General features: G+C 43.6%; 1 protein-coding gene across 3 annotated transcripts in view; it reads left to right on the plus strand.

Moving 5' to 3' along the window:
- The window catches only part of LOC105284932, a 115350-nt gene that overhangs the window by 3112 nt on the left and 100396 nt on the right, over positions 1–11842 (plus strand). The window lies entirely within an intron of this gene.

Below are 11842 nucleotides of genomic sequence, written 5' to 3' on the forward strand. Positions count from 1 at the left end.
TACCTAATGCTACTTTAATCGCCCTGTCGATTTTGTTTTTGAAATTGTATCGAATACCAAGGAGCACGAACGATATCACAACATTGACGCGCAAATATCGTATTTCATTGGCGATGTCGAGTCGAGCGTAAACGGAGACATTACTGCGACATTCTGTATGCGAGTTTAATATTTTTGTTATGCCAATTCCGCACGAAAGAAGCACGACTCTCTTTACACAGCATAGTAACGTATCTCTCTCTCTCTCTCTCTCTCTCTCTTCTTTTCATTTTTCAGCCTTGTCACATTTTCCAATGCGCGTATATTACGTGAAATATCAAATCATTATCTTTATTAATATTATCATTATTTGAACGATGCAAATGCAGCGCACTCATTTATCCGCGGTTGTGAATTATTATCGGTTTTAGCAGGATAATAAATTTTTCCGCTTTGCGTTTCTCCGTAACAAACTAAAATTATAATGTATAATGTTATATTCAGTTAAATGTTATTATATTCAGCGCGCGCACATACACAAAGCATCTCCCCGACGCGATGGCATATATATTCGTGTTTCGTCTCTGTTAGAAAATTGCGAATTCCCGTTTAAATTTGTAATTATAATACGTCTCTCTCTTTCTCGCTCGTTCGTAAACACGCGCACACGTATACACGGGCAACAACGGACACAGTTTGCACACGTGTTCGCCTGTATATGGAAACCATTCTTCCTATTAGTGCGAAGGCGGGGCACGTAGACGAGTTCTTTTTATCTCACTGTTTTCCGAGTATCCTTTTTTATATTAATTTATCCAGTAATCGTACGTGCATACGTAGCCTGTTACGTGGAGTCGCATATCCGACGTTGTTTACACGCCTTATATCTCTGTGTGAAATCATCGGGATCGCGTTCACGCGACAGTGTGCGTCCATGCGTGTGCGTGTGTGCGCGTGCAGGCCGGAGTCTCTACAGGTTGAGTCAAATTCAATCGACCGAGAATGAGACAGGTGTGCTGTACGTATGTCGGTCGACAATGGCCGCGACTGGATAACACCGGGACGTAAATTATGCCACGATTTCTTTCGATTGGGATACTCGATTGGCAACCGGAAAACAAGAGGAGCTTGGGGGAGCGGGGAAGGAGGGAAGAGAGGAGAGGCGAATAGAGCAAAAACAAAATTAATTGCGATGGAAAAAGTTTCGCCGGAGCGTATTTATACGAATTTATAACTCGCGCAGACGTGCGTGCATTTATTGATCTTTTTGTGCCACCCATTATCCATCCATAGAATCCGCCTTGCTCTCCCCCATCCTGCTTCTCCTCCTCCTCCGCCTCCTTCTCCTCTTCCTCTTTCTTCTCCTCCTCCAGTTTTCGTTTATCTCTTCGACCTTTTCATCGTAGTACCGCGTCAATGTCTGTAAATATTAACGGCGTTAATCTAAATCCTCGACGTTGATTTGACCCGTCGGCGTCGTCCCCCGCGTCCCGCGTCGTCTTTTTCGACCTCCTTTATTTTCCGTTTCTCTTGCCTAACGATATTAAACGAAAGTACCCACTGCTGCCTTAATGAAATTTACTTTTGAAGCTTCGTGAAGCTCGCCATACTTACGGCCCGAATTGCATTACGAGAGTGCGAGATGAGAGAGAAAGAGGTTGCGCGGAAGTGACGATTCGACGTCGCGTCGACGATACTTGATTAATCGATAAATCTCGTTAAGAATCGTTCGTCGCAACATTATATGTGCGAGCAATTTGACAACCATCACCTTCGTTTGTTCCGTTGTTGTTGTAGTTACTCTCTTAGTAGTTGTGTAAATGTAAAATTTTCAGTGAAACGCGCATCGTGTTCGTCGTTAAATTGTCGTCAAAAATCTCGACCGCGGCTTCAAGGCCGTTTCCCTTTTCCCCTTCTGACCTAAACCGCTTAATCGCCGTAAAGTTGAAATTTCTTCTTTTAAAGTTTCGTTTCGAGAACCGTCTATCTCTATTTCAATAAAGAGAGAGAGAGAGAGAGAGAGGGAGGGAGCGATAAGGAAAAACGGCACAATGAATCACCGGAAGCCATTGTTCCCGAAAGACTTTGTTATCGAAAAAATCAACTCATTCTTGAGTTATGCGTAATGCACGCGTCTGTATGGAATGTTTCGGACTTTGTTGGACACGTCGTCGTCATCGTCCAAGAAAATCCAAGAAAACATGTTAAAATTAAAGCAGTCACTTTGCCGCGTTGATTCGCGGCTCGTCGTGTGTGTCATTGAAACCAATGTAATATAGTTAATGAGTACGTGCGATTAGATATTGTGCCGCGTGACACTGTATAGCCAGGGAAAACCTGCTGGCGAAGGAAGCCACGCGCGGAAATTCTGTGGCGGACTGTACATCATGCTAAAATTCTAATCGGTAAAATTAGTCGGGAGGGGGTACAGTCACGGCAGAAAGTACGGCTGACCGCGATTCTAAGCAAGAAAGTTATGAAATCAATTCAACTCGTAGCCTCGACTCACATATTGTGTAGCGGCGCTTTTTCTAGAAATTAATAATTAATAGAACCGTGCTTGAGACTTAATTGATTTTTAATTAACAAACATTTTATTCCTTTATATTTTCTAGATGATATCTAATATTCAGTAAATATTATCCGCTGAATAGATATTATTTAAACGCGAGGCAATAAATAAGGCAACAAATAAGTCTTTGTAATTACGAGTGCGCAGCAAAAGAGAATAAATTAAACGTCGGATATTATGCGATACGCGTACATAGAAACTGTTGCCTGGATACACCAATAAATGCGACGTTAATCAATAAATAAATATACGAGTACTTTGTGCCCGATTGGTGTTGGTGTACAAATATTTATATAGCAGTTTACATAAGTGAACGTTCTCTAAAGTAAACGTATTATCATCGCGCGCCACGCATTTTTCCATTTTATTATCGATTTCTAGGCGAAACGTCGAAATATTTCGCTGTTCATTTAGTTTCGCGAATGTAGTGCGCAAGGCCAACATTTGCGGGTGCAGTTATCGTGATTACGGTCGCAAACATAAGCTCACAGCGGTGCTCTGAATTTTACTGCTATACAATTACTGCGCCGGATGAATAATCGTGAATGTACATATGAGCATTGGTCATTTGCTAACAGCCGGCGTTATCTGGATTCGGTCGTGTCGTCATAGAAATTTTGTCATTACATAGATAAAGGTACAGAATGCTTTTCCACTTTGAATCATTAGTCACGTTAGTCCACGCTGCGTTCGTCCATGCAATTACACGGACGCGTCATTGCTATTTAAAGTGCCGTCACGCTGTTATTAGAGAATTATTATTTTCGTTATTTATCGCTTCGACTCCGCTTATATCCGACTCCATCGCTATCTCGATAATATTCACGTCGCCTCGAATTGTGAGGCGTCGTCGGATTGAATATAACATTTCGTCATTAATATTGCGTCAAACTTGCTTCTCCCGTTCTCTCTCTCTCTCTCTCTCTCTCTCTCTCTCTCTTCTTCCTTTCTCGTTTCTTTTTTAATGAATCGGTTAAGTGGTAATTCTTGCCGCGGTCGATAGTCACTCGCCGAGATGGGAAGCGTAGATTAGCGAATGTTATCTTCCATTTCTTGCCTTGCATTGATATTCCACGGTTATAATAGTAATATAATTCCTTTTACATTTCTCGTTAAATCTTTTTACGTTCCACTTTATATTACTTACCGTTCTACCTTCTTTTCCCGATTCGTTTGCTGTATGCCTGCATTAGCTTATACGTGCGCTTATACGTACCATAAAAGACCTTATTTCAAAAAAAGCATAATACTCATTTTATTGCGCGCGCTGTAAAACTCACATGTGTTTTACCTACATCTATGAAGATTCATTCCACACTTCATTCAAGAATCCTGACGTTTTTCACATAACAGCATTTATTGAAATAATTCTACCATGATTTATTTCGCAAACATAAATAATTTCATCAACGCTTGTCAAAGAATCGACTCGCGAAGCAACGTCTTTTTAAATGCCGATACAACTCGGCTTGTTTAGATTTCGGCTTATCGCGCAATGACAAAATTCGTAGCGTCGCGGTCGTTCTTGGTTATGACATTGTGTACAATCGTTCTTGATTATAGACGGACGCTGCCCTCTTCTTGCCTTTCTTTATTTGCGCTATTCCTTATCGATCGATAACAAATTACAGTCATATATATGTGTGTGTGTGTGTGTGTGTGTGTGTGTGTCGTGTATACGCATATTTCCTGCGCGGACTGTACATCTGTACGCGAGTGTATGTATACGTCCGTGCGATTACATTGCTCGTTTCAATCGGCCGAAACGGAAAGGTTGAAAAATAAAAGCCGCGGTGGCAATGTTAAAAGGAACGCGAGCGCATGTCGGCTCGATTCTTCTTTTATCTACGTGAATTATAACCGCACACCCGTTATCTGTGAAAGTTCTCGACTGCATTATCGAATCTCCGATAAATAATATAAGATCTTATTCTGCCGCGCGGTTATTGCGTACCTCGCGCTTAGACGGTTTAAAATGTTTACCGAGCGCGCGATATAAATTTTCCGTGATTGCACAAAAATTAATAATAATAATAATTTAATAAATTTAGTAAAAAAACAAGAAAAACATTAAATCCACAAGAAAGAAAGACTACGACGTAACTTTCTCAAATATTGAGAGAAGGAACGAGTGTCCACGGTAATTTTAAGTTTTACGTTCTTTCTATATCCGATTTAAGTGGAGAAATGGAAATGTAATAAAGGGGGTGCTGCACTTTTATAGTTATATCTATAAAACATTCCCATTGCTATCGATCCCGGCCATCTAGTACTTCGCTCCCTTCTCTGCACGTGCCACATACACACTCCGGGGCCAATCAATGGCCCCGCTATTCGCGTAATTGGCTAAATCATATAGTTTGCCTTTTCTAAAAAAACGCGTCTGTTTGTCTACTGAAAACGGCGATATTTCGTTCTTTATTCTTTCTTTCTTTCTTTCTTAATGTCGCGGCGCATTGTACAGTTGGATTAATGTTTATTCAGCCTTGACACGTACGCTCTTATCGAGCTGCTCTCTCTCGCTTCGGTATCGTCACTCGCTCTAAAACGGCCTTAATGAGTCTCGGCAAACATTCTCTCCTCGCGCTTTCTCACGAAATTCACCGGCGAATCTTCGTAGTGTATACGTATACATGCAGGATACTTCGCTCAACGAGCTGTACGATTATGTTCTTTACGAGCGAGGCATAATGAAATACGAAGGTATAAGCTGTTGTGCGAACGCGGAATGAATATTAGAATTTAATTCACGATTAAACAGAGTGCGACGGATAATAATTATTACCGATATTAATATAACCGGTATTAATCACATGCACAACGTAATTATTACTTAATTAATAATAATTATAATAATACTTAATAATTTATAATAATTAATAAAATAATACTTAATATTAATGCGATGTTAACATAATATTTTGCGGCCGTAATTATTATTTTTAATATTAATGTGTATTAATAAATGTCATTTAATTAATGATGCAGTGATCATTATTATTATTATTAATATTATATATTCGTTCTCTGCTAATAATATAATTAAAATTGCTAAATTAAGTAAACGAATTGATAACAAAATTCATTTAACGTGACATAACAAAACTAAATTTGATACATTTGATAAAAGTTGATAAAAACCTTTTCACAATTATTCGCGCATCGTTAGTATAATGTATTCTAATGTAATAATATTCTTTATTACTGTATTCTTTATTTCTTGGTTATTGTGCATCGACCTTCGAAATTAAGACTAATGGGGCAAAGATGAGAGCGCGCTTGAACAACAATGTTGTTGCGAAATCGTCTTGCTATCTGTCGCGTAAGGCGCGGAAGAAATGTAGTTGCGTAACGCCTCGAAATGTAAAATCAAGTGTTTCGCACCAAAGTACTAAACGGAACCTGTGTACCACGCGCAGTGTAACTCCCTCGTGTTCCAACGATTAATCGATACCTTTCGCACATGCCGGGAATTCAGGAGAAATCGACGAAGCCGTGAGAAGTTCAGGAACGATCGTTGCGTCATTGTCCCAACTGGGGTTTCGTCATTTCACTGAATGCGATATGAATGGAGTTCATGGCAGATTATAATAATCTCGGTGATATACTTTTCCATGTGCACTCGTGTATTAACATGTTATGCGGAACGCCCGAAACAATTACATGACAGTAGCAGAGCTCTCTCTCTCTCGCACACGCGCGTGCTCCTCGCGTAACCTAAGTCATGAATTTTCAAAGTAATTCTCAACGATAAAGGCACAGAACGTTCCATCTTCTAATTCATCATAATATATAAATATCGTTTCGAAACATTTGATTCGACGCTTAATTATGCGAATATTTGGCTGTTCTCAAGAACAGGTAATGGGAATAGATGGAAATTACAGATTTATGTTCTCACGGAGCCAACTTGAAGTACTTTCTAACAACGCAACATTTTAGCCCGAGGTAAATCGTCGAAATCTCCTTGTGGACATTTATATCAGCACGCGCGTGTTGATCAAATCCTTTATTTCTCACAACACAATGCATCTAAATGCGGAGAAAACGTGGTGCATATCTAGCGCCCGAATGCAGTCCACGCTGTTAAGCGTTACACGTCGTCTCAATAGCATCTCCTTTGCTCCCAGTCTCTCTCTCTCTCTTTCGGTCTTTCTGCTCTCTTTGTTCGTCATCCCTTTCCTCGTCAGCAGCTTCCAACGCGATCCGGCAGGTAGTCGCAGGGGAATGAGGTGTCCGTACACAAGGCAAAAAGTAATTGGCAGTAAATTTTCTTCGGGCCGGATATCTCGTTGACGCTACCATGATCCATGGATCCACAAAGCGATCACAAACGCAATGGCCGACGAGAGGGGTGGTCGAGGGTGGTAGAATTACATACGGACACACAAGCGGATGTAATAACCGTTATTTTTAGATGTGACTTCAAATCGATGTCGAAAAACACACGGATGAACATATAGTTCTCTCTCTCTCTCTCTCTCGCTTGTTATCGTTTTTCTTGTTATTCTACTTTGGACACGAATTACCGTGATTTCTAGGACGAATCTTAAACTCGCGTATAACATTAAGAAAATGAGAGTTATGGAACGACAATTTGGGTCAGCAATTTTGCAGATTCAGGAAGGAAGGAAAATTCCGTTTTCCATTGTGTGACGAAATATTAGTTATGTAAGTCAAATAACGTTATAATTGCGAGAGGACTCTTCGATCACTCGTTACGAAATGACCGAATAAATTGTTTAGAGCGGCGGCGGCGGTGGCAGCAGCAAGCAGCTTTGTCTATCCTGTTAACATAATTATGGAAACGAAGCCCAGCGGAGACTTCAGTGCAGCTGAATTGAATAATTTCAAGCTTCCCGGATTTGCATACAATTACGAAATTGCTGTACAGTCGGCCTGCTCGGCTGTATTGTGATCGCGACAATGCCGTTCGTCCTGCTATTTTTCTTACCCGTTTCCGAAGGGTCCTCCTTCCTATAAGAGAATCGTCTGAAACCTCGTCGAATCGGGTCAAGTGGGAAAATTGTTTGGCCTGACGATGAGCTTTTCGCTCGCGGGGGATCGACGAAGACGAGACCCACGCGCGTGCCGCTAAAATCGATATGCTTGCGCATCGGTGAGAGTGCCACTCGCGTTGCTTGCTTGCTTGCTTAAAGAATGACCCTCGTGTCAGCCTTAATTAACTTCTTTTTGCCGATGGAATCTTCGCTCCGCTGTCATGCTACAGGAGGAGCGCTCGTAATGAATAACGCTGTCGATCCCGCTAATTAAACGGTCGCAGTTTGATTTTCTAAAGTCACGAGAGAGCGCACCTTTTGATCCACTCGCGCTCGCGACAAATCTTTATTTTTATAACGAGTCCTTTGGCCCCTCTCTCCTCTCCCAACCCTCTTTCCCTCTTTAGCCTGCCTGTAGCTCGGCAAGCAAAGCGCAAGCAAGTTCACCGAAAATGTGTACAGAAGCAATTTTTGCTTTTACGGCTTTGACGCTCTAAGGCCGCGATTGAGGGGAAGTCATAGACGAGATGGGCGTCGATGGGAGGACGAACGGAAGGGAGGGAAGAGGGAGGGTTGAGAACGGAGGATGACGGGCGCAAAGCCGATAGAGAAGTCCGATGTGTAATTACTGCTGGGAATTGGACAAATGGAAAATGCATCCTATTATTGTGCCAACCTTCTCCGAAAAGGCCAAGCCATCCGTCAGGATCATGTCAGGATCTTCGACTCTCTCTGTTTATCTGTCTGTCTCGCGCGCGCATCTATATAGGCATCAACGTCTCGTTAATGGAATAGCGATCCCCGATGAGCTTCGGCGAACAATTGGAGAACGACGAAAATCCTGTAACGGTATGCGGCTCCCCGCGAATCTTTTTTCTCCTCTCAATTTCCACGCGACGCAAACCGGTATCGCCCAAAGCGACGCGCCGTACGTCAGCTGATTGTTGTTTAGAGATCGTGATACGCGCGACTTTGATCGCGATAATAAGGCTCCTTAAGCAACGTATATCTCGATAAGCAGGAAATTTTGTTCCCGTACGTGTCGTCGACGAGTGCTGGCGGCCGGATCGTCGATCGTGACGGATCGCGCGAGTGACACGAATAAGTTTCGCACGTTTTTCTTTTCCCCGTCACGGTAGGAACGATGCAGCGCGGCGGCGATGACGACGACGGCGACGACGGCGATGATGATGTTTGCCAACGCAATGAGAAGTCGATACCTCGATGGAAACGCGCGTGTCTACCGCGATTTATCAAACCTAGAGTTATGACTCGAGCATTCTCGCTGAGTGGGAGCGTTTATTTAGAAATAACGATAACGAAACGTACACTTGATGTTATTCGCAAACACGGATCGCTCGACGCGATCCTGTCGTTCAACCAATATTACGTTAACGTTACTGCCGACGACAAATTGCAAAACGAAGAGATTCGCGATTGCAATTTGTCGTTGGCAGTCTTTTTTTTATATGACGCAATCGTAGAATCGTACACGCATCATTCTCGCCTGCTCTGCTCTGCGAGACGATAATTTATAATAACGCTGATGTACAGAAATTTGCGGGAAAAACGGCAATGATAAACGATAACGAGTCCGTTATCTTCGCCGAGATTTTTAATCGCGCGACGTAGGCGGGGAACTGGGAAGTTTCGGCGCCGAGCAATCAAACAGCTTGTTGCTTTCGATGTGACACTCGTATTTCCCCTCATGTTGCATTATTAATTATCGCATCGTAAAAGATTGTTTGCCCACCTTCGCGCATGTATGACAACGTCGACTAACCGGAGCGATAACGTATCTGTTGCGTTGTGTGACAGTCACGATAATCATCCCGCGCGCAACGCGTTGAGTCGCGGGACGCGATTGACGAACTATATTTTCGGGATAATAAAATGTTGGCTCGTATTGCATTATTGCTTCCGAAATTCCTATCCGCCACTCGCGCGCGCATCCCTATCGATCGCCGTATTCTCCTCCTCTCCCCGCGACGCCGAGACCTGGCAAAACAAGCAAACAAAAAAGTGATAAAATATCCATCGTTTATTGTACAAAAAAATGGAGAGGAAGAGAACAAAAAAGAGCGAGAGAGAATATGGTAAATTGAACCGTTCTGAAAAATAATACGCGCGCTTCGCGAAGAGAGAGAAAGAGAGAGAGAGAGAGAGAGAGAGAGAGAGAGAGAGCGAGCGGGGGAAGGGAGGGGGATGGGTATGGAAAAGAAGAGGAGAGAAAAAGAGCGGGTTTTTATCGACCGCGTCGCTTTGTACGTCGTTTGCGAAGTGTAATATAAACGTAACCGCGCGCCTTTCTCTCTCTCTCTCTCTCTCTCTCTCTTTCTTTTTCTGCACGAGATATATCGCGCATGTATATTTACGTTGATGCACCACGTACGCACGCTCGCGCGCGCGCACGCGCCATGCGGTAGAACGCACGCGGGGTGACGCGTGTGCACGCGTGCCGTTTGCGCGACGCGAGATACGAATCAGCGCGTGCATCCGCGAAGCGGGAAATCTCGCTCGCGGAGAGAGGGTCCAGCGCAGGGGGTATCTCGCGTTATTTCTTCGATTTGATAGAAACCGATAGACATCGGCGCATGCGTAGACGGATTTCTCGCCATCTCGCGATTTCTCGAATTTTTATCATTATCTTTCATTATCAACGATGACGTCCACCGATGAGCGTGTAAACTCGCCGCACACGTCATTGTCATTCCAACGGTGACAGATGAGAGAAATAACAGTTCCTAATAAGAGATCATTCACTGATGCGCTCGAGTTATAACGATGAAATCAATACTGCAATGCGCACTACACCTTTTTAAAATGATTTAAAATCGATTCTCGAGAGCGCGCCACCAAGCCGTTTACTTTCCGAATGTCAGTTTATTTAATGCGACGCCTACTGACGGCGGCTGCTGGAATGCACATATACATCCGTGGAGTAGCTTTTTGTCTCTAGTTTTTAGCTCCCTTCATCCGCGTTTTCTCCTCCTCACAGTTCCCCGGTTGCCCCGTTTGCTCGTTCCTTTGATCCATCCTTCGATGCGTTTTAAAATATTCCCTTAGGTGGGTGCAACGTTCCACGACATTAACTAACGTGCCTTTCTTAAACCCGATGTATTTTACAAAGTGCTACTTTCGTGATCTTTACTCGGGTGGGGGGGGGGGGAATTCGTGCCGCATGGATTCGTATCGCATTGTTCCTTATTGGCGAACGCGAGTTCGCTCATATTCGGTAAACGCCTAGCCGGAAGAAGTAAATAAACGAGGCGAGAAGTCGCCCAGCGAGAGTTGCTCTTCAGAGAAAAGTGAATTGAATCCAGTCGATGGAGCGGATGGGTGAGGGACGCGGGGCAGACTCTCGGCAAGAGTCGACCCGGACCGCGACGGTGGGAGGGAAAGGAGGGAGAACGACCCGGGAGAGCGAGGGAGGGCGCGCGGGGAGGGGGGATGGCGTGGTACGAGATTAATCTCTTCACAGAGTGCAGAATGAAAAATAACGAAGTATAATATAAATTAAACGGCGCGGCGCGACAGCAGAAGGAACTACCAGATAAATGAAATATGTAAAATTATATTTTAAATTTATAAAATCTCTTTCTATATATTTCTCTCTCTTTCGCTCCTTCACGTTAGATGGTAGCGTAAACGTCATTATTTCGAGAGTGTTGTTCAACAGCATTACCGTTAATGGCGTGGATTAATTCGAGTCGAGGGGTTCGTGACGCGAGTCAAGCGTGTTTCAAATTTATAAAATCCTCGAGTCTCGAATTTACGTTTCGCACATTGGAGAGAAGAGGGATGAAGGAAGAGAGTGGGCAAGCGAGCGGATCCTAAAAGAGAGAAAAGGGAGGCGACAGTGAATCCCCGCCCCGGTCTCAGGAAATTTCGGAATAGTGATTAAAACTCGTCGTGCGTACGGCGACTCGTTAATTTTACAATTTAATTTTGCAATTACGCGGAATAAACGCGACGACGAAAATACAAAATGCGCGGGCGAGCGCGTTCGCGACCGCTCGATAATGTTTCTTTTTCTCTCTCTCTTTCCTCCCCTCCCCCCTCTCTCTCTCTTTCTCTCTCGCGCGCCGTCTCTTTTCCTTTTGCGTTAGAATTTAATAATAATACGATATCGGATCTATAACACGTACGTCGTGCGTGCTAGTGAGCACGTATGCGTGTATGCACGTGTATGTACGCATGCGTGGGTCGCGTGCGAGCGTGGATATACTCCTCTGCGTTCGCTCGTCTCTTGCCTTCCTCTCTCCCTCTACACTCCTCCCGTATCTCTCAT

This window comes from Ooceraea biroi, chromosome 5 (assembly GCF_003672135.1).
Source record: "Ooceraea biroi isolate clonal line C1 chromosome 5, Obir_v5.4, whole genome shotgun sequence".
In the NCBI taxonomy this organism is placed as follows: domain Eukaryota; kingdom Metazoa; phylum Arthropoda; class Insecta; order Hymenoptera; family Formicidae; genus Ooceraea; species Ooceraea biroi.